The sequence below is a fragment of the Ochotona curzoniae genome, unplaced genomic scaffold, assembly GCF_017591425.1.
Source record: "Ochotona curzoniae isolate NIBS_2020 unplaced genomic scaffold, NIBS_Ocur_1.0 contig_1014, whole genome shotgun sequence".
NCBI lineage: Eukaryota > Metazoa > Chordata > Mammalia > Lagomorpha > Ochotonidae > Ochotona > Ochotona curzoniae.
This window is the reverse complement of record NW_024464920.1, coordinates 38,007,964-38,029,863: the sequence shown is the minus strand read 5'-3', so window position 1 is coordinate 38,029,863 and position 21,900 is coordinate 38,007,964. Positions and strand designations below refer to the sequence as shown.

General features: G+C 41.3%; 2 pseudogenes; one reads left to right on the top strand and one right to left on the bottom strand.

Annotated features, from left to right (window-relative positions):
- Positions 1-3,167: 3,167 nt before the first annotated feature.
- LOC121161536 lies at positions 3,168-3,508 on the top strand (annotated as a pseudogene).
- A 14,130-nt stretch (positions 3,509-17,638) lies between these two features.
- Positions 17,639-18,347, bottom strand: LOC121163317 (annotated as a pseudogene).
- Between the last annotated feature and the right edge of the window lie 3,553 nt (positions 18,348-21,900).

Sequence of the window (21,900 nt, the reverse complement as noted above, 5' to 3'; positions counted from 1 at the left end):
CTGCATATTTGCATATCACTCTTCTGTTCAAAGTCATTTATTGCAACACAGACCCAATAACGAAATTTTCAACCAGGCATTTAGAAAATCAATAGCTTACGTTTAAGTGGAATTTACTATGTTCACCACACTAGCTTATATTTTGACATTAGCATTTAGCCCTCACACCAACCTAAGAAGAAGTCTTATTATAACTCCCATTTTATAGATGAGAAAATTGAAGCAGAGAAAAGTGTATTATGCAAGTCATACAGCCAGTAAGTGATAAAGCTAGAATTCTATTGAAACATCCTCGTGTAAAGTCCACTTTGAAAACCAAATGTCCTGCAATGAGTATTAATGAAATGAATCAGAACTTAGTCTTGGAATGAAACCATAGACAGCCACAAAGATGAAGAAACTGTTTAAACTCAGAATGGAATACCACCTGAGCTATAGCACCAATTGAACAGAAAGCACAGAAAAAGCTATGGTGTTATCCAACTTGTGGACAGTGCAAATATGTACGTAAGAATAGTTCACAAGGCTCACAGAAAATGGAATTAAAAGATAAGTTTATCTTGATGCAATGGTTTTTGAAATCCAGGCATTTTTTTTCATAATATTGATTTTTGAAGTTAACATGAGCTTTTTCAACTATAAGGCACTGGTAACACCAGCTGGCTGCCTCTGGGAGGCAACAATTAGGGCTCATACTTACTGCATGTACATTTTATACCATGTGCATGTATTACCATTTAGAAAGATCAAGCTACAGATTAACATTTTAAACATGAAAGGACATGCACATAAAAATTTGAGGCTGGAAGCAACAGAATTTAAAAAAAAAAAAAGCAGAAAGGGGATGCAGCTGATCAGGTATAGGCATGATTGCAAACTTTTGGTCATCAGGGATGGCTGAGCATTCGAGCAAGACCTCTGTAAGAATACTGGGGCCGGGGGAGGGCTTCACAATGGGAGAGACAGAATACCGAACGTTGGGACAGGTTTTAACAACAGCAAGCCACAAATATGATAAAGGTCCCTGGGGACACGTGTGCCCTGTACCAGGTGAATGGATGTGTGGCTGTTAATGTCAGTGTTGGGAAAGGTCAGGGAGAAGCTGAGCACAGATTGCAAGTCAGTCCTATGGTGCCCATCCCAGGAAAATTCAGAAGACTATAAACTACAAGTGCCTCCATCTCCTCCTGTCCCTCACAGCCCAGGCTGACAAGCAGTGAAGCTGTGTATCCTCAAGGGCCTGGGCAGGGAACAAAGGAATAATTGAAGGGTTGCAGAAAACAAAGCCAAGGGAGAATGGTCCAAGGAGCTGAGATTGTCGGTTCTCAAGGAGAGCAATTATTGTCCCCTACTTGACGACGCAGCATTGTCAATAGGATGGTGACCAGCTGTTCCTTGGCACCACAAAAAGAGACAAAGAGGAAAAGGGGGCCTGATTGCAGCACAAGCAATTTAAACTGTGATCAGAGAAAAGTTTTGCCAGAAAATTAAAAAAAAAAAAGATTTTGAACATCAAGGGAACAGATTCCAAAGGAAGATACCAATCCCTCCCTTCAGATGAGATTTAATGATGAGCAACTTGACCTGGGTCTAAATTTTCATTCTTGGCAATTCAATCACCTGCTGTGTATCCCAGCATCTTAAACTGAGGGGATAATACCAACCTTGTAAAGCTGTCATTAGAATTTCAAGAGAGTCTGTGTATACAGTATTTAGGAGAAAAATACACAGGAAATCCTCGGTGAATAGAATGATTTGTCCTCTAGAGTAAGAGAAAATGTACGTTTACCAGAAGGAGCCTTCAGTGACTTACACAGCTACTTGTGGTGGTCTCCAGAGGTCTCTGATTCAAGCAGATCTCTCATGAAATGCTTCATCGGTGTGTTTATGTACACAGTTTCTTAACAAAAGCTCAGCTTTCGTATGATAAAAATTAGACCACCCATCTCATCTGCTCTGGTCCTAAGGCATTCTGTTGTCAATCATTTCCCCCAAATCACACTTCATGTAACCTCACTCCGGACAAGCGCTGTGAAGAGTGGGCGCTTTTGTAAACTCTTGGACTGTGACGCAAGTAGATTTCATAGCACAATACAGTAAAAACATGTACACATTCACATATATGTGGCCAAAACGAAAGATCGCAAGGAATATTTTCTGTGTTGACATCATCATTTGCATGGTTTTCTTGTTTCGTTTTTACTCTATTCCATACTTAAAAAAAAAAAAAACCCAAACCACTAAGGTTGATTTTCTGACACACCAATGGGTTCTGACCCACAGTTGGAGAAGTGGGGTGATGTATGGAAGATGCAATTCCTGCAATACTTTGAAGGCTTCTCAGCTGCTTTTAGGCTCCACTTTCTCAGCTGAGGAAACATGATTAAATTAGTCCCTTCATGTCTTCTGAAACTTAGTTTCTGAAACTAAAAGCGCTGAACCTATCATTTATCTAATAGACCCTCCTCAGCCTTATGTCAATCAATGGCTGCCACAAATACCCAGTAGCAAGGATGGGTTTTGTTCGAGTCCAGAACCTAATTGGGGATGTTTGGAAGTGCTGTCCTTGGTTTCGCACTGAAAACGTATGCTCATCAGCAAATCAAGAGACCAAAGCACTCCAAAAACAAGGAGACTGTGTTTAGTTGTATAGCCCAGAAGAGAATGAAGATCCAACAGCTGCCAAGAAATGAAGATAAACGGTGTCCTGGATCTACTTTTTTTTTTTTTAGAAAATATGTATTTTTATTGGAAAGGCAGACCTACAGAAAGAAGGAGAGACAGAAATAAAGATCTTCCATCTGCTGGTTCACTCCCCAGGTGAGCACAACAGCTGGAGCTGAGCCAATGTGAAGCCAGGAGCCAGGAACTTCTTCTAAGTCACCCACATAGGTGTAGGGTCCCAAGGCTTTGGGCCATCCTCTGTTGTTTTCCCAGGCCGGAAACAGTGGGCTGGATGGGAAGTGGAGCAGCTGGGACATGAACCAATGCCTTAGGTGGGATGCTGGTGCTTGCAAAGCAAAGATTCAAACACTGCACCATTGCACCAGGCTTGATCCTTCATTTTTAAAGGCAGAGAGGAGAGGATGTGCCCGGCAGTGGAGGCGAGCGGGACGTGTGCTACTGCATAGGCTCCTTGGACGGACAATGGAATGTGTGTATCCGAAATGGCGGCTGCAACGGCTGTAGATAGCCCGAGCAGCACCAACAGCGGGGCGGGCAAGAAGAGCTTTGCAGTAAAGAAGTGGGATTCGGAGCCCTCTGGGCTTGGGATATTGTGGTGAACAACTGTGCTATCTGCCGGAAACCCAGTCCGGATCTCTGCATCGAGCATCAAGCTAACCAGGAGTCTGCCACCTCGGAAGAGTGCACCGTGGCATGGGGCGTCTGCAATCAAGCTTTCCACGTCCAATGCATCTCTCGCTGGCTCAAGGTACGGCAGGTACGGGCACTAGAGAAAGAATTCTTCCAACAAGCTCAATTACTTTGTTGTTCATTTAATGACTAGTTACTTAATTATAAATTAGATAAAAGTGTCTTCTCTGCTGTCTTAAGTTTGTTGTTCCTTTGGCCACATTGTATTGTTAAATAAAGTCTGGTTGAATTCTAAAAAAAAAAAAAAAATTAAAAAAAAAATAAAGCAGAGTAGTATAGGAGGGAAAAAATAAACTGCACATATTTGGAAAAGAAACTCCATTCCAAACAAAGGAACGTTTTTTCAAAGCTAGATATTTTATTTCTTTTAGATTCACATCTCCAGTATGTTGAAAAAAAATTGAAGGAGAACAGCCCTTCCCTCTCCATTGTGGGAAAGTAACAACTAATCCTCCACCTGCCCGCACCGACATCTCATATGGATGCCAGGCCATGTCCTGGCTGCTCCACGCCCAATACAGTTCCCTGTTTATGGCCTTAAAAATCATTGGAGGACGGACCCCTGCACCCACACGGGAGATCTGGAAGCAGCTCTTGGCTCCTAGTTTCAAACTGGCCTACCTCTGGCCATTGCAGCCATTTGAGGAGTAAGCCAGTGCATGGAAGATCTCTCTGTCCCTCGGTTTCTCTGCAACTCTTTCAAAATAAAATATATAAATCATCCTCTGACAAAGGCAAATGAAAGAAATGAGTTCTCTATAACCTAGCAATTGTAATTCCTCATCTTGGTTCCAAATGAACTAAATGAAGACAGTTTTCAAATCTTGCTTCCAAGAGTTGTCAATCTCAGCCAAGACCAGCTGGCATTGATAAGGAGGAAGCTAGCAAGGATGCACTGAGGTCACTGACTCTTCCCTGATGAAACCAGCCTTTACCCACGCCGGGCAGTAGAAAATCCTAGCTTCTGAGGTTTCAGTGCTTAGAACCAATGCCAGCCAAAGTTACCAACTTGGCTGTCAGTTCTGACCCCACAATGATCTTTAGTTCCTTATAAGCTCAGTGTAACAAAATCACTGTGGCTGACACACCTGCTGACATTTTGCTCCAAAAGGAGCAAAAAAAAAAAAAAAAATAGATGTACTTGAGCCCCACTCCAAACTCTCTTATAAATATTCAACTAAATCCCACTGCAGACATCACCCCCCATGTCTTTCTTTCATGTTAGTTGAATAGCCCCAGACCTTATGGAGTGCAGTTCTTTCTTGAGCATGCCTATACTGTTCTGTTTTACATACAAATAAATCTGACTTCTCTGCTAACATTTACCTACGTCACTTCCTTGAATTCTTCTTTGTGTTGAGACGAGAAACTGAAGCCAGCCACCACAACACGCAGTAAAGCAGAGTATTAATGTATTAGTGGGATAATCGTTGTTCATCTTTCCTAGTCGCTCTCCAAGAAAGCCTACCAGTCCAAGCAAGAAGACAGAGCTTGTGTATTTTCTTATGTGCATCTACAAAACATCTTGGAACAAAGCAGTAACTACCATCTGATAGTCCACCTTAGATTCTGCTGGGAATCTGAGAGAGGAGAGAAACATTGAGTCCTGGGACTGAGTCATGTGATGCCAGCATGCTTGTGTGGACGTCACTGAAACTGGAACATGACACCAACAAAAGGAAACCCAATGACATGTGAGCTTTTCCAATTATCAAAATGATTTTGCTAATAGCATTTGCATGTACATGTGCACGCCCCAGCATTTCCAGTGTCCTCATTGAGATTTTAATCTGCCTTGGGTTTCTCCATCACTTAGTGCTTGAGGGGGAAGATGTCCCTAAGAAGCAGAAAATGGTCAGAGGGGATGTATGGATTTGCTGGTGAGGGAGATTTCATCGGGAACAGCTAAAAGAAGCTGATAGGAAGTTTGGGTTCGAGGACCAAGGATTCCAAGACTTGCCAAAAAATTGAGTCCCCTAAGTAGGGTACAGAAACCACTGTGCTGAAGGGCCCCAGACAGGCTGGGAGAGTGAATGCTTTGATATTTTATCTAATCTCATTTCCATGCTACTGCAGTCATCAAAGAAAATCAGACGGTCAGAATGAGAACAAGGCCCTACATTATTTTATAAAGCAATTTAGATTATTCCTAATTTGGATTTTAATTAGTGGGTTTAATTTGGTGATGCCTCCTATCATTTTCTTTTGAAGCAAAGTCTTGGCTGCTTTTCTAATCCTTGCTGATTTTATTATTTCACTTTATTATGTTATTATCACTAATCACTACCTATCCAGGAGTACACTTGGCTTAGCAACCCTTTTTCATAATTTATTCTTTTCTTTTAAGATTTATTTATTTTTATTGGAAAGGCAGATATACAGAGAGGAGAGACAGAGAGGAAGATCTTCCATCCAATGATTCACTCCCCAAGCAGCCTCAACGACTGGAGTGAGCCAATCCGAAGCTGGGAGCTTCTTCCACGTCTCCCACGCGAGTGCAAGGTCCCAAGGCTTTGGGCCGTCCTTGACTGCTTTCCCAGGCCACAAGCAGGGAGCTGGATGGCAAGTGTGGCTGCCGGGATTAGAACCGATGCCCATACAGGATTCCGGCAAGCTCAAGGTGAGGACTTTAACCACTATGCTAGCGCGCCGGGCCCTCATAATTGATTCTTAAAATTCGTTTCTAAACACCCTTCTTTAGTAACCATTTTGACAATAACTTCTTTGTGAATTCATTGTCAAGACCAAATACAACTGATTAAGGACCAAGTACAATTGATCAAGGAATTTCAAAATGAATATCCTATTTGTTAAATTACTGTTCCTATAGCATGATATTAACTCCCTATCAGCAAATGGGAGCTTCCTTGAATTTAGTTGTTGAGCACACCATACGGAAAAAGCAAAGCTGTTATCCATATGACAAAAGGAACAAATGTATCACTAATACACATGAAGTCTAACTTACAGTCAGAACCAGAGTCCATCCTAAAGTGTAAAAGAAATTAGTATAAAGAAGAGAATCTCAAATATCAAGCAAATCTTCTGCAATTGGAGAAAAAGGAACATGTTTATTATTAATCAAGTCAGTGAGGGAGTGGGGGAAGGCTCAGGCCCCCCAGGCTTTTCAAAAATAGAAAATATCTTCAGGTACAATGCAACATTAGAAGGACCACACTTCCGAATCAAAACTTTGACACATGGTATGATGCCAATGAACTTAATTGTTTCGATTTTAAATGCCCACACCGCAGAGGAATCCTTTGCCACGCACTGGTCTGGCATTTTACATTAATTACTACAATTCTTCTACAAACTTTCCAGGGCAGATTCTGTCTCCTTCTTTACAGCTGGAGAGACCAAAGCTAACTAAGGTGTTCACCTAAAATCGAGGGATGTGAAGTTCAAGAGTAGAATTCCAACTAAACCCTGTTGTCTTTCAACACTGCCCTTTTCCTCCATACGGGGAAATGTCCGTGGAGAGGGTTCCCCTCCACTGAGAAGCAGAGGAGTCTGGAGCTGTCTGCTGACAACTCACCACTGACACACACAAGAGGGTGCCCTGTACTGAGCCCAGTTATCTAGAATGATCATAGTTATCTATCTGACCCCATCTGAGTGGGGCCCATTTCCTTCTCCAAGCCTATATTCTTGGAAGTGGTAGCTGGGTTATAGGAATTCAAGAATATTTCTTCTAGCAGTAAAGAACATAAGCCCTTCAAGCGCAAGGGCCATCCTTATTGATCTTGATATCTGTCCTTGGTTTATCATCAGGGTTTGCACACAGGTCAGGTACTCAGTAAATGAGGTAAAAGAAGAAAAGAACAGAGAAACAAGTGGAAGTGGAATGGGTGTAACCTTGGTCATCTAGCCCATCACTCACCAAGTCTTCAGGGCTGGGCCCCACCAGTTTGCCAGGTCTCTGGGAGTCAAACCTGGTCTCACATTCTACCTCAATTCATCAATTAGCACAACAGAGACATCCCTGACACAATTTAGTTTATCTTCTAAGAGAAATGGTTCATAAGGATTTGTTACCTTTTTTTTTCCTAAGATTACAGGGAAAATTCTAAATGTTTCCTTTTGATCGTCTCCAAAATGTTCATCCATATTCCCATCACCCCTTCTTGTGGAGCCCTCTCATCTAATTATAAACCACATTCTGGCTTGTTAACAGGAAATATTTTTCTCAAGCCGTGTTCTATAAACATGACCAGAGAACTCACAGTTGCTTGAAAATGGGGTGAGCCATGCTGCTCTGCTGTATTTTTTTTTTTTTTTTACTCTTAAAGATCCCGCCAAGAGCTCTAATTTAAAAAGCATGTAGCTATTAACAAGCACAACACATCATGCATGTCTAAGTGATAAATGCCTCACAACTGTTTGATTGCAACTTTGCCTTCCCTTCTGTAAACTCTTTGAGAAGTAAGAGTATTTTTCATTCCCCAACATCCTGTTTCTTAGCCCAGGGTCTTTTGTCAGTTTGGCCAATTAATAAATCAACCAACTAATACAATGCTATATGACAGTTAACAACTATAACTAATGCATGATTATCTATTATAGCACTTGAAAGAATGACAGAATGAATTAATGGACAAAAAGGTATATAGCTGAGTCTACTTGAGCTGCAAAGTATTTTTTAAAATAATGGATACAGTTTTTTACCTTGAGTCATAAGACAACAGCATTTTAAAAGTTCAGTGTCAGTTCTTAGAGAGAAGCCAAAACTATGCCCGAGCTAAAGAGATTGGCTTTTCTTTGTGCTTGTTCTCATGATTATAGTTACCAAAATTTTCAAACATTATTATTGATATACACAGCATTTTGGTGTGGTGTGTCTTGAGTCACATTTTCTTTTCTTTTTTTAAAGATTTATTTGCTGATGGGCATTTCGGTTGTTTCCATGTTTTTGCAATTACTGATTGTGCTGCAATGAACATAGGGATGCATGTTGGTTTGTCGTAAAACAGGTGTTTTGGATATATTCCAAGGAGTGCTATTGCTGGGTCATATGGTATGCAGATTTTGAGTTGTTTGAGTGTTCTCCAGACTGATTTCCATAAAGGCTGTACCAATTTGCAGCTCCACCAGCAGTGGAGTAGGGTTCCCTTTTCCCCGCATCCTTGCCAGCAAGCGTCGTTGGTGTTCTTGTTTATGTGGGCCAATCTTACTGGTGTTAGGTGGTACCTCATCGATGTTTGGTTCATCTACTCCATGGAATACTACTCAGCTATTAAAAAAAACAAAATGCAGTTCTTTGTGGCTAAATGGGCCCAACTGGAAACTATAATGCTAAGGGAAATGAGCGAATCCCAAAAGGTTAGATACCACATGTTTGCCTTGATTTAACCTGTAATTTTTTTGTTTGGTTGTTTATTATTTCTTGAACCTGTCATTGATACTGTCTCAACCTAGATGTTTCAAAGAATGGAACTTGCATTATTTTTAACATATAGTTTACCCAATTCTATGTCAATTAATTCCATAATGTTGTATATTGATACTGAGGTTTTGTTGGGGCTTTTAACTGACCGGATCTTTACTCTGTTAGCCCTACCTTCAGACCAGAGAAGGTCTCCCCAAGAGGCCACTGAACTTAACTGGACAATAAGACGCTGAACTTTATGCTAGGCATGTGTTTGCAAGCAATGAATCTCAACTGAACTTGAACTATGGTTATGCAACAAGGTGGAGGAATCCACCATGGGGGGAGGGGTATGGGAGGGGTGGGGGGAATCCCCAGCGCCTATAAAACTGTACCACGTAATACAATGTAAACAACAATTAAAAAAAAAAAGATTTATTTGCAAGGCAACATTAGGGAATAGAAAGAACTTCCATGTGCTGATTCACTATCCAAATAGCTGCACTGGCCAAGACTGGTCTAGGCCAAAGCCAAGACTGTGGAACTTCATCACAGTCTCCCACAGAGATCCCAACACTAGATCATCTGCTGCTGCTTTCCTAGGTGCAATAGTAGGGGACTGGATCAGAAGCAGAACTTCCAGCACTTGAACCAGTTTTCCTATGGAATGCCAGCGCTTCAGGCTGTAGCTTAGCCTACTCTACTAGAACACTGGCCCTGCTGTTATGTGTTCAATTAATGACAGGGCAGTGAGGAGGCAATGGATCTCACTTCTCAGGACCACACTGTAGAAACACAGAAAAACAGCTGCAAGATTGATGAAGCAGTGTATTCCCTAGGAAAACCAGTAAGACATGTGGGAACTAATGTCCAAACTTGGGTGCAGATGCCTCAAGCCAGGGTCAAGCTGAAGAGGGATGTTGAGCTTAGTCGTTCTCTTTGTGTATAGCGAGTTAGTTCCAGGGGCCTCCAGGGATGCTAACACTCAATGGTGCTCCAGTATTTACAGAAAACGGGATAGTATTTACACACAACCTACAAAGGTCTTCCTCTTCCCGTTTATTTTATGTCATCCCTGGGCTAATTACAGTACTGAGGACAGAGGAGATAACGTGTTGCTGCCTTGCCTTCTAGTGATGGGGTTTGTCCGCCATGTTCTTTTTACCCCTGTCCTAGTGGGTGTGGTGTAAACCTGCAGATGAAAGCTGCAGCCACCAATCTGAGCCTCTCAGGATGTTCTGTGTGAATGACAGAGCAACAAGGTGCAAGGGTCCTAGGTCCTTGGCACGGCCAAACTGCTGTTTTGGGCTATGCAAACTATCAAATGAAAGTAAGCTTTCTCCTTGTTGATGCTTTTATTTTGGTTCATGGCAACAGCAACTAAAATAATATTCGATCTGGTACACTCTACAGATACTGGCAAATGTCGGCAACATCAATAGGAGTGTGACAGGCATTCTAATCATATTATCCATTAGAATAAACTCTGCTTATTTCCTCTTTTCTGGCCATTTCTTTTCCTCTTCCACATGGAAACATCCGTGTAGAAAGATCCTGCAACCAACCTCTATTGTTTTTAGAGGTAAATTAATTGAAAGTTTAGCATTTAAAGGTGATAGGATGTTTTTCAACCAATCCTAATTTATGTAGCATGCTTTTGAATTTAACTGTAGTTTGCTTCTAAGTACTGTTTAAGATTTTTATTTTAATTTCATTAAGCTTATAATTTTATTTCTCCTATTGGCATGCATGAGAGCCAGACCGGGTGCAGGACAGCAAGGCTAGACCACATTACCTGCAGGCAAGTGCTGGGACTAGGTGAAGACATGTCAGGATGGACCACCTGTACTCCATCATGAGCACACGATCCAGGACTGGGAGTGCGCCTGGTAGGGGAACTGTGGACACTCCCCTGCTGGAGTGCACCTCTCGCTGGTGAGCATGATAGCCAGGGCTGGGGGCCAGCCAGACTGGTCAAGATGGCAGCATCTGTCAGCATTTGTGCGGGCCAAGTCTGGGGTGGGTCTGGTTGAGCTAAGCTCCAGCACCCATGGGGGTGCACAAGAACCAGATGGGATGCAAGATGGACCAGGTTAGGCTGTATTACATGCTGACACATGCAAACATTGGGACTGGGGACATGCCTGGTATGGGTTATTGAGGTCACGCAGCCTAAGCCGCTGTACCTGCTGGGGTGTGTGTAGATCCAGCCTGTGGATTTCTGGGCTGGGGTAGGTCAACACTCATCGGTTCACATGAGAGATGGGGTTGGGGACAGAACTGACTAGGCAGCTGCATCCACTGGTATGTGTGTTGGCCAGTGCAAGTGACAGACTAAACCTGACTCTGAACTGGCGGGTATACATAGGAGTCAGGTCTGAGGTCACCCGGGCAAGGTTTCTTTAGCAAGTTTCCCAACTAGATCTCTGAACTCAGACACTGGTCACAGAGAAAATCACAGCATGTGTAGTCTGGCCTTGGAATACATGTATTGGTACTGGGCCTCTTCAGTTGCTGATGCCTGAGCAGCGGACAGCATACCCAGATGCACACAGGGGACATGGCAGCCAGCTCATCTAGCCCAACAGAGGACGTCAAGTGCACCAAAGTGGACTTGATCACCCCATTGATCTTGTAAAGATTTTCTCAACTCTGGTGCAATGAAGCTGACAATGTCTTAGAACAAACTAAAGCACTGGAGTAACACCCTTGGAACATTCTAAGTTGTCATCAAATGACTGCCCCCCATCCATTGGCTGCTGATGTATTTCAATAGCAAGGAGTGGTCTCCTCCCCTTCCCCTGCCGGGGACACAGGAGAAAAAACAAACTGAAACATTTGTCCCACCTACCTTCCTCTATACTTCAACCTTCCCAACCCACACAGGAGTGCACACCCCTCAACTAAGTAAACAATATTAAAAATGAAATGAAATGAAAATCATTTAAAATATAAAATATTTTTCAAGAATCACTTTTTTTTCTGATTTTTGAAATGGAGAATAAGAGAGGGTTAGAGGAGGAGGAGATCTCTTCCATTGCTCTATCCCCAAATGCTCACGGTGGCTGGGGCTGTGCCAGGACAAAAGACAAGACCCAGGAAATCTATCCAGATCTTCCCAGGAGTGGCAGAGACCGATTTCTCTGAGTCATCACTGCTGCCTTCCAGGCCTGCATGAGCAGGATCCTGAAGTCAAGATCAGGAGCTGGGCATTAAATCTGGACAATCCAACATGAGATGCTGGAATCTTACCTGGTGCCTTATCTTGTAGGTTAAGTATCTCCCTCTAGCATTTTCTCAAAATCCTATCAAACTCAAGAACGCCTACAATTTTGTCAGGTTTAATTCAGTTCTGTATTTGAAAGAAATAAAAACCCTACACATACTTGGAAGCCCTTTTTACCTCTGCCTGGTCCCATTGTTTTTTCATGAGCTTTTATAACATCATCACATTCCTAACCTTATGCTAATCTAGTGGATATACAATGGTATCTTGTTACCATTTAGTTTGTGTTTTTTTCTTTTGTTACTGGCTATATTTGTTTGCCATTTAATTTTCTCGTTCTGTGATTTTCCTTTTTTTTATATGCTTTTTGCTTCACACTCTCTAGGGATTCCGGGTTTAGAGAATTTGCTTAGAATTCATAAAAATGCTATCCATCAGTAACTGAAGTTCAAATTCTTATCAGGTGTTATGCAATTCTATGGAAGATATTAAAACCACAGTCAATAAACTTTGTAGAGAGTATATAAATGAGTTGGTTCGCTGGCAGGTCAGTCATGTGGTGTTTGGCTTGCTTCTGCAGAAGGAAAGGCAAATAAACCTGAGTTATATTTAGAAGATACGTTTGACAGAATGTATCTTTATTAGCTCAATATGAAGCCTAAGGGATAGGCCAAATTAGGATTATAATTCGGTTTCTGCTCTAACTGAATGTATGGTAATGCCATCCGTCTCATTCATGTAGAAGGAGATGACTGTGTGGGTGAGAGATCTGGGATTTAGATGAGATTCTCAGAGAAGATGAGGCCGTGGATTCTCATGTGTCTGAGATACTTCATAGGCATTTGCAGGAATGGATCTAAACTTCATGTGGTGGATCTGAGCTGGTCATTTTTGTTTGTTTGTTTTATCTCGGACACCACCAATCAACCATCCAACAGTTCTTCTTCCCATATGTTTTGCTTACAGAATCACAGTTTCATTCAGAAAGTGTTATACTGCATTCATGTGATAAATACAAGTCAGTTAAATATGGTAAGCTCACCTCTCTAGCCAGGGATTGATTGAAGTTGAATACTCGTGTATGATACATTTCTAAAGCAAAAGGGAAGTCTTCTGGGAACTTTTAAGAAAGATTTTTTTTTCAATTTTTATTTTAGATGATGCTTGCATAATTGATCAGGGTGTCAGTGCGGAAAGGATCAAGGGTCAGGGAAAGGTGGATGTGATCATTGTTTCCAAGTTTTCCGTTCCTTTTTCCTGTATCTGGTGGAGGACAAAGACTAGGGGAAAAGCCACACCTCGCCTCCCAACTGCCCTAGTACCCAATGATGGGGAATGGCCATCCAATACTGACCCTGATGTGGCATACGTTTCAAGGGTTCTGCCCAGGTGGTTGGCACAGTTCTGAAATGTTGATTTCATCGACCCAAAGATGAGGAAACACTTTCAATTTCCATTGGCTGACATAGTTTAACGTAGAGTCTCCATTTTGCCAAATATTTGCTGTTATATTTGGGCTGGGGTAGTTGTCCAATCTGTTCTTCTCTCTTTCTTCAGCTATGGTAACAGATGTCTTCTAGAGGCCCCAAATGGGCTGCCATATTCTCTATCTGGATCTAGGCCAACTGTTCACTACTCTTTTTCCTCTGAGGGCAGCCACCATTTTGAAGCTGAGAAATGCCCTTCTAATGATAGATCTACAAGGTAGAAAGAATGGGGTTGCCAGATGACAACTGCAAACCCATGCCCCACCCAGGAACATGCTAACTCCAGACTTACGGTTCTCTGCACCATTTAAACATCATCATTGTTATGAAGGTACCACAGACATTGACATTCATGGCCAAAGTCTCCCTGTCAGCACAAGCATCTTCTGCATCTCCTTGGTCACCATAGCGATGTAAGTAAATGAGAAAGTTCCTGCAATTCAGAAAAATATCAATACTAAAATGACAGATAATAAACCAGCATTGTAGTGTACTGGATTTAGCCTCCGAAGCCAGCAACCCATGTGGGAGCTGGTTCATGTCCCAGGTGTTTCACTTCCGATCCAGGTCTTTGCTAATGAGCCTGAGAAAGCGGCAGAAGACGACCCAAGTACTTAGGTCCTGGCAACCCACATGAGAGGCCTGGATGCAGCTCATGGACCCTAGCTTTGGTTTGGCCCAGCCACTGCTATTGTGGTCATCTGGGAAGTGAGCCAGCAAATGAAACAGCTCTCTCTCTCTCTCACTCTCGCTCTCTCTCTCTCTCTGCCCCTCCTTCCCATCCTCCTTCCCTTTCTCGTGTATTCTTCTTTTCAAATTATGAATAAATCTGTTAAAGCAAAAAAAAAAAACCATATAAAAGAAAGAGAAATTTGCTAAAAGCTATGAGAAAGACTAGTCCAAGAGATATTAACTATCCCAAAAGTGACAGAAGTCATAATTTAGTACTAGGAGGAAGTAAAATACTTTGAGACTACAAAGGCAAATGAGACACAGTTCGTATTTGTAGATAGCCAAACTCAGAATGCACAACATCAAGTATGAACTACATATGAACCATGCACTTTGGGTGGTAGGAGCATGCTTGTGCATGTCTAACTGTAACTCGTGCATAAGTCAGGTGTAAGAGGTTGATGGGGAGGGCTGTACAAATGAGGAGGAAGGGAATTTATATATAGGAAAGAGCTATACCTTTCTCCCAATGTGCCATGAACCTAAACCTGACCCCCCCTTTTTTGATAAAATGTACCTCAAAAATATCAACTTAGCTCTTTAGTTGTAAATATGTTCAAATATTTAGCCAAAAAATAAAATGAAAAACGGGAGCTAGAGCTTTTTTCCAAGTACTTCCAAATTGCTGAGACTTTCATTTATATTTTTGACTCTATTATCCTAATGGAGAATTAGATCGAAATCATCCATTGACAGATAAACTGAAAATCTCCAAATTTTTTTTGTTAGAGAGTTTCCTTTCTCCTATGGGTTTGCATCATGAAATCATTCAGTCCCAGAGAAATAATTGCTTGTCAGCATGAAACCAGGCTGATGAATAATTTTGACAATAGCATGCAGCAAATGAACAAACTAGCCAACTTCAAATTTCACTACTAGCTAGTGGTTTTGCCAAGTGCTTAATTGTGAATGGATGTGATAAGCTATCCCTCTCCCCTCACTTAGAATAAATATTTATGGACTCACTGACATTCCATTCTCAGTGTAATACATTGATTCCTCAGTGTGCTTTGGTAAATGAAGGACGCGATGTTATGCAGGGCTGTAACAGAAGACAGGGTCAGGGCATACTTTCTGGGAGATAACAGTAGAATTGCAGAAATGTTCAAGGTAAATTAATTGGGTAGAAAGAAGAGGAAAGGGCGTGGGAAAGAACTCTGAGTCCAGAACAGCTGGTATTAAATTATAGCCCCACCATTCAGAAACAACAAAACTAAATCTATCATATTTTCTCCATATCTTTTCTATCTTCTACCGGCACCAACCCCCATAGAGTTGTTCTGAGAACCAAGTCATGTCTGCAAAGAGCTAGTGTAGCATGAGGATCATTGCATGTGGTTGGTAAAAACTGACAATTCTAAAACAATGCATTTATAATTTTTTAAGCTAAGTTTTAAGCTAAATCTTTTGAAGCTAAATATCTGTTAACTGTGTTGCAAAATCAAAATATTCTGTCCAATTAGCACACATTTTTCTTAAGTTTCTTTCTTTGGAAAGATATTATTCTTAGGCTAACATGCATCAGGTTTTTTCAGTCACGTATCAGTGGAACAAACACATTTTCCTTTGTGTGTATACGTGTTCTTTGTGCCAGTTGCCAAGTTAAGGGACTCTGAGCCGATATTTTGATTGGTGATATTTGGGCTGGAACTGTGTGTATTCCATTTCAGCTTTGCCAGGTGGCTAACAGAGGAGCCTGCAAAGCTAGAAGAGATAGTGTGCTGTTCCCTGACATCTTGCGGCAATCTTTCTGCTCCCCGTTCCTGCGTGGGATAGCCCAGTGGTGCTTTAGCAGCCAGCAGCAGCCTTTTCCACAGCAACAATGGAAGGCAGTTTGTGGTTTGCCATTACTTGTGGAATAAGCTTTGTCATGCCCTTTCCCACACTGAGACACCAGTACAGGTGGACAACAGCCTTCCTCAGGCCATTTCATTACCTGGGCCTCCTTTTCAAACTTCCTACATTTTAATAAGTCTTACTCCCCTTTTTTTCTGCCACTGTATGGTGGATGTTACTTTCTGATGCTGCTGTAATTGTACTAACAGTCTCCTTCTTGTTGCTTTTCTTTTTTTTAAGATTTATCATTTATTGTTATTGCAAAGTCAGATATACAGAGAGGAAGAGAGAGAGAGAGGAAGATCTTCTGTCCGATGATTCACTCCCCAAGTGACCGCGATGGCCAGAACTGAGCTGATCTGAAGCCAGGAGCCAGGAGCTTCTTCTCAGTCTTCCACGCAGGTGCAGGGTCCCAAAGCTTTGTGTTGTCCCGAGGCTTGGTGACTGCTTTCCCAGGCCACAAGCAGGAAGCTGGATTGGAAGCGTGACTGCCGGGATTAGAACTGGCGCCCATATGGGATCTCAGCGAATTGATGGCAAGGACTTTAGCTGCTAGGCCACAGAGCGGGGCCCTCCTTCTTGGTTTTAAATCCTTCTTAAGATGTGCTTATTTATTTGAAAGAAAGAGGGGCACAGAGAGACAGAGAGAGCTCCCAACTTCTGGTTTACTCCCCAAATGGCCACAAGAACTTGAACTGATCCAAGTAAAGGCCAGGAACCTGGAATTCCATCCTTGTCTCCAATGTGGTGGCAGGGATTCAGGTATTTGATCATCACCTGCTGCCTTGTACTCTTTAGCAGGAAGATGGGTTGAACTACTGTAGCTGGGACTCAAACCTGAACTCCAAAATGGGATGCTGGCATTTCAAACCACAAAACTACAGATTAATAGCCTGTATGACAGTGCTAAACCCTATGATTCTCTTGTAATTCTCTCATTTATGTAACAAGTATAAATCTGACTATTAATCCTTTGTATTGTTTTGTCATTTCTCTGTAGCTGGCAGTTTCTTCCCTGGCACTTTACCTTTTCTGGCTCTGGTAGCACAGTCAAGAAGCCTCTTTGAGTTACAAAGCTTGAGCTATTCACTCTATATTCTGATTTGCTGGGAAATGGGACCTTAGTTTCCAAACCAAATCCTTGCAGCCTTTGAAAGTTTGGCCTTTTTAGCATTCCACCACTGGGAAGTCTGCTGCTACTCAACTTCTTTTTTCCTTTCCTTTCTAAGTTTCCCCTTTGTCTTTTCTTTCTTCTCTCTCTTTAGAAGTTCTCTAGCTTTTTAATCTTTTCTATTCTTAGAGTTCAGAATGTCTAACAGATGTGTCTGGTTGTATTCACTCCAATCGGAATTCTCTGAGCACTTTCCACCTACTAACAAATGTTTATCAAAACAGAACTAAATGGTCAGTTATTTTGGCACAACAAATGTTGAAACCTGTTTATCAATTTTTTCATAATATGCATTTTGTGTTCAAAACAAGTATTTACTATTTTACTCATCTCACAAGACAGAAATTGAGAAACTGTATGTACTTATATTAGCTGCTGACGATTATTTTTCAAAAATGAGAAAATGCTGAAATAAATGATAAGTGTCACATTGGACATTGTCTTCAGCTTTGCATCTTCTGGTTGGAAGTTATCACACAGAACTGTGCAATGTCATCATGTTCACGTGCTCTCTTTAAGGATGTGTCTGTAAGTCTCATGCCAGAGACTCACTGCAGTTCCTGTATGAAGACAGAAGTAAGGGCAAGGCAGAGGGCAGAGCTTGGATGCAGTTTCCTACACTGTCTCCTTGAAACACCACACTGATGGATAGATTTAGTATTCAACATTTCCAAAACCGGATCGATAGTCCTTTCATTGCTGCCATTTGTTATTTTACTGGCAACGTGAAAGGGTCCAAGTTCATGGTATCTGGGATTACTTCCAAAGATGACCAAGCTTCTCTGTAACCTGAAGCCATTCTCTCAAGTTGGCTGGTCTATAGCCTTCCACTCTCAAGCAGATTTGTTTTCCAATATGTATCTACTGTCCCTCCTTTAACGATGCTGTCTTTCTCTGCAAACTCTTTTTAGAACTTTAGGCAGTTTACATACTGGCAATGGTCCATTTGCTCCAGCTTGGTTGACTGAGCTCAATTCCACTATATTGTACAATATAGCGGGCTCCAAAGAAAATTTCTCCATAAACATAGGTGACATTCTAATAATCTGATCTGGGATTCCAGAACTACTTCATCAGTCTCTGCATTGTAAACATTGGTTTTCAATACAATACCTTGAGAACATAAACTTTGAAGAATGTCCTAAAATTCATTGCTTTATCCACCCTGAGTTGTATAACTCATGGCCCACGTCATCCATGCATTCAGATTTCACAGTACATTCAGGACTAAAGTTGCATCTGCCTTCAGGATCTCACTGAAAATGTACCATAAGCTTATTTTCATACACAAATATGAGATGTGCACATACTCAAATATACACACATGTTGCTCACTGCATCTATTGTTAACTGCAAAATATTGAACAACATAATACCTGGAGATTAAATCACCAAATCCCAAACGACAATGGTTCAACATAGGACTTTTTGACTTTGTGATGGTGTGAAAAAGAGATATGCATTCAGCAGAAACCATCCCTCACATTCTGAGTGTTGAGCTTTTCCAGAGGTCAGCATGTGCCCTGTGATCTTCCCCAGCATCCTGGGCTATGTCCCATGATGTTGTGTCTCCATCCTGGGCAACGACAGTGAGTCCCAGGTCCCAGTCAGCTGCAGTCACCAGAGTCTACGGCTCACAATCCGTGATGTACTGTGCTAACAGGCGAGGGTCACCGATACACTTTTAATTATATTCTCAAGTTACTATGGGTTTAATCAGGATATAAGTTTATCATTCATCACAGAATATCTGTATCCATAAAATGAGCATGATAGTGCTATACAAGGAGTCCTGTTTGCCAAGTGGAAAAACGCAAAGTGCTAAAGTGTATATAGTATTCTAGTCTTCATATTAAAAAAAAAAAAAAAGAAGAAGAAGCTATGTATGGGAAATACATGTTCTTGCTCGTGTGTGCAACAGAAGGCTAATCCAGAACAAATGAGACTGTTGCCACAGGGATGACTGGAAAGGGGGTTCCCAGGGATGAGGTGGGTTGTGACACTTCTTAAACTTTTTGAATAGCCTTGACTCCTCATATTGCTACAATGTTTCACAACCAACAATTAAGCAATTAAACTCATCTGACGTGTGGGTTTGGAGATAGGAAGGAAGCAGGAGCCAAAAAGGAGCACACACAGAAACAAATCTATTACATGTGAATAATATATCACACTTTGTGCACTCTGCAAGGTGAAATCAGAAACAAGGACACAGCCGGAAGTGTGCAAGCCTAGAGCTGCTCCTGGCTGGAGAGCGATCCCTGCTGCTCCGTGTCTCCACAACTGCACGTCTGGATTCCCCTCCCCAGGCTGTTTTACAGGTGTCAATCGTTTCTTATCATCCCTAGTGATATCCTTATTTGTCAGCTGGGAAGGCCATACAATTAGGAAAATGTTGATGATTTTTAGATCTAGCTTTCAGCTTTGGAAATGTCTAACATTGTACTTAGGACCATTCCCTACCAAACAGGAGGGAGAGAAAATGAGATTGATATGGAGTTGGTGAAAAAAGGAATTCTCTAATTAAATAAAAGGCACTGAATTGTGTGTCAGATTTCATAATCAGCAGTTCCTACATGACTTTCAAATGTTCGCCAGGCTCATTAACACACATTAATAATTGCTAGTCTTTTCAGACTAATCAAACTTGGAAAGTAGAGACGGATTTTAAAAGCCTGGCGAGAAACTGAGTGTTTAAATGATTGTAGTTGCAGACATCAAAACCGCAGCGTCTCAACACCATGTGGTAGCTGTGATGCTGGGAAATGGTTGATAATCAAGAAGTCATATTTTTCCTTTAAAAACACTGACCTGTGGATTTCAGACTGAACAATTTATTAGCATGCATAGATATTTATGTACAAATATGGAAGTACTACTATTAGTAGCACAAAAACAAGTATCTAAATGTCCAATAATATAGGAATAGTTAAAGCCATAATTGCATCAGTGTAATGTGATATTTGATGAATCTATTAAAATTATCTTTTCCAAAACCTATTAATGGCATGAGGAAAAAGTCAGAATACTAGAAAAAAAATACAGCAGGAAAGTGTGTTTGATTTTTGCTGCCTATAAACAAACATTGGGCAATAATAACACAGAGCTATTTTCACTATGTGAAATTTATTTTGAAAGCAAAGTAAGTACATATATATGTAATATATATAATACACATATTTTCCATACATAAATATCATAAAATAATTAGCATAGAATAATGATCAGATTGAAACACCAAACTGTTGATGTTGCTTAACTTATAAGAATTGCGAAACACTGTTTTTCTCACTTAAATTTTAGTTTCTACATGTTCTGTATTAACTATGAGCTCCTTTTACTAACTCTAGTCTTCCTGTTTCTCAGGCCAAAAATCTTAGAGACATCCTTAATCTTCTTTTTTTCCCTAAAATTCCATATCCAAGCCATTAACTATCACCTGTAACACCAAAGAAATTCTGGAGGTGAATACAGCACAGCGTTAAGGCATTGCTTGGGGTGTCTGCATCCTACATGGGAAAGCCTGGGTTTGAGCTGGCTCAAGTTGCAGTTCTAGTTTTCTGCTAATGCAGAGTCTGGGAGGCAGCAGACTCTGGTTCAAGCTGTTGTGTCCCTGTGACTCGCGGGGAAGACTCAGATGGATTTCCAGGGTCCTGCCCTAATGCTGGCTGATTCAGACATCTACAGAGTAAACCAGGAACATGCAAAACCAATTTCTATCTCCATTTCAAATAAATAAATAATAACATTTTAATCTAAAAAAGGAAAGGACACCTGAAGAACAAGAAAGGAGCTGGAGGAAGAAATGGCCAGGAGGAATTAGAAAACCTAAGACACAGACCTGGTTCTTCACAGTAGATATGACAGAGCTGGAGACACTTCATTCCAATAGAAAAGGGGACTTGCAAAGTCCTTAGAATTTCAGGACACTAACCAAAACACTTATGTTCTATTAACATAATGTTAGGAAAAGACGAGTTGGACAGATGCCATTTCCACCTTGTTTACTAATCAAATCAGTCTCACGTGACTGATGAGCAGTGTCTGATTCATTTGGATATCCTCTACATACACCATAGCATCTGCACCTAGCAGGTGTCGGGCTGGGGACGTAGTCTCAATGTTAAGACATTGGTTAAGACACCGACATCCCACGTCAGTGTATCTGTGTTTGTTACTTAGCTCAAATTCCGGCTCCAGCTTCCTGCTAACACACCCTGAGACACAGGAGTGGTTGGGTTTCTCCCACGTGGGGACTTGGACTGAGTTTCTGATCCTTCCTGGCTACAGTGATTGTGGATATTTAAGGAATAAATCAATGAACAAGATCTCTCATTTTCTCTCTCTCTCTCTCTTACTCTCTCCTTCTCCCTTTCATCTACTCAGCCATCTTCCCTCCCTTCTCTTTCCCCAATAATGTTTTTTTTTTAACCAAAAATACAAGACATCAGAAAAAAATTATAAAATGAATGGTTAGATGAAGAAGGATAAGAAGGAAGGGAAGCAAGGAAGTAAGGAATTACAGATAGCAAGAACGATGAGCACTTTCTAAGTGTTTTCTATAGTCAGGCTTGTATGCTTTTGTGGATTACATCACTGGCTCTGGTTGAACTGTGCTCCCCCTGGCTGGCTATGTGTGCTTTATGCATTTCCACTGTTAGCTCCCCCAGTGATCAGATTCACGCTGCAAAGAAATTCTCTAATG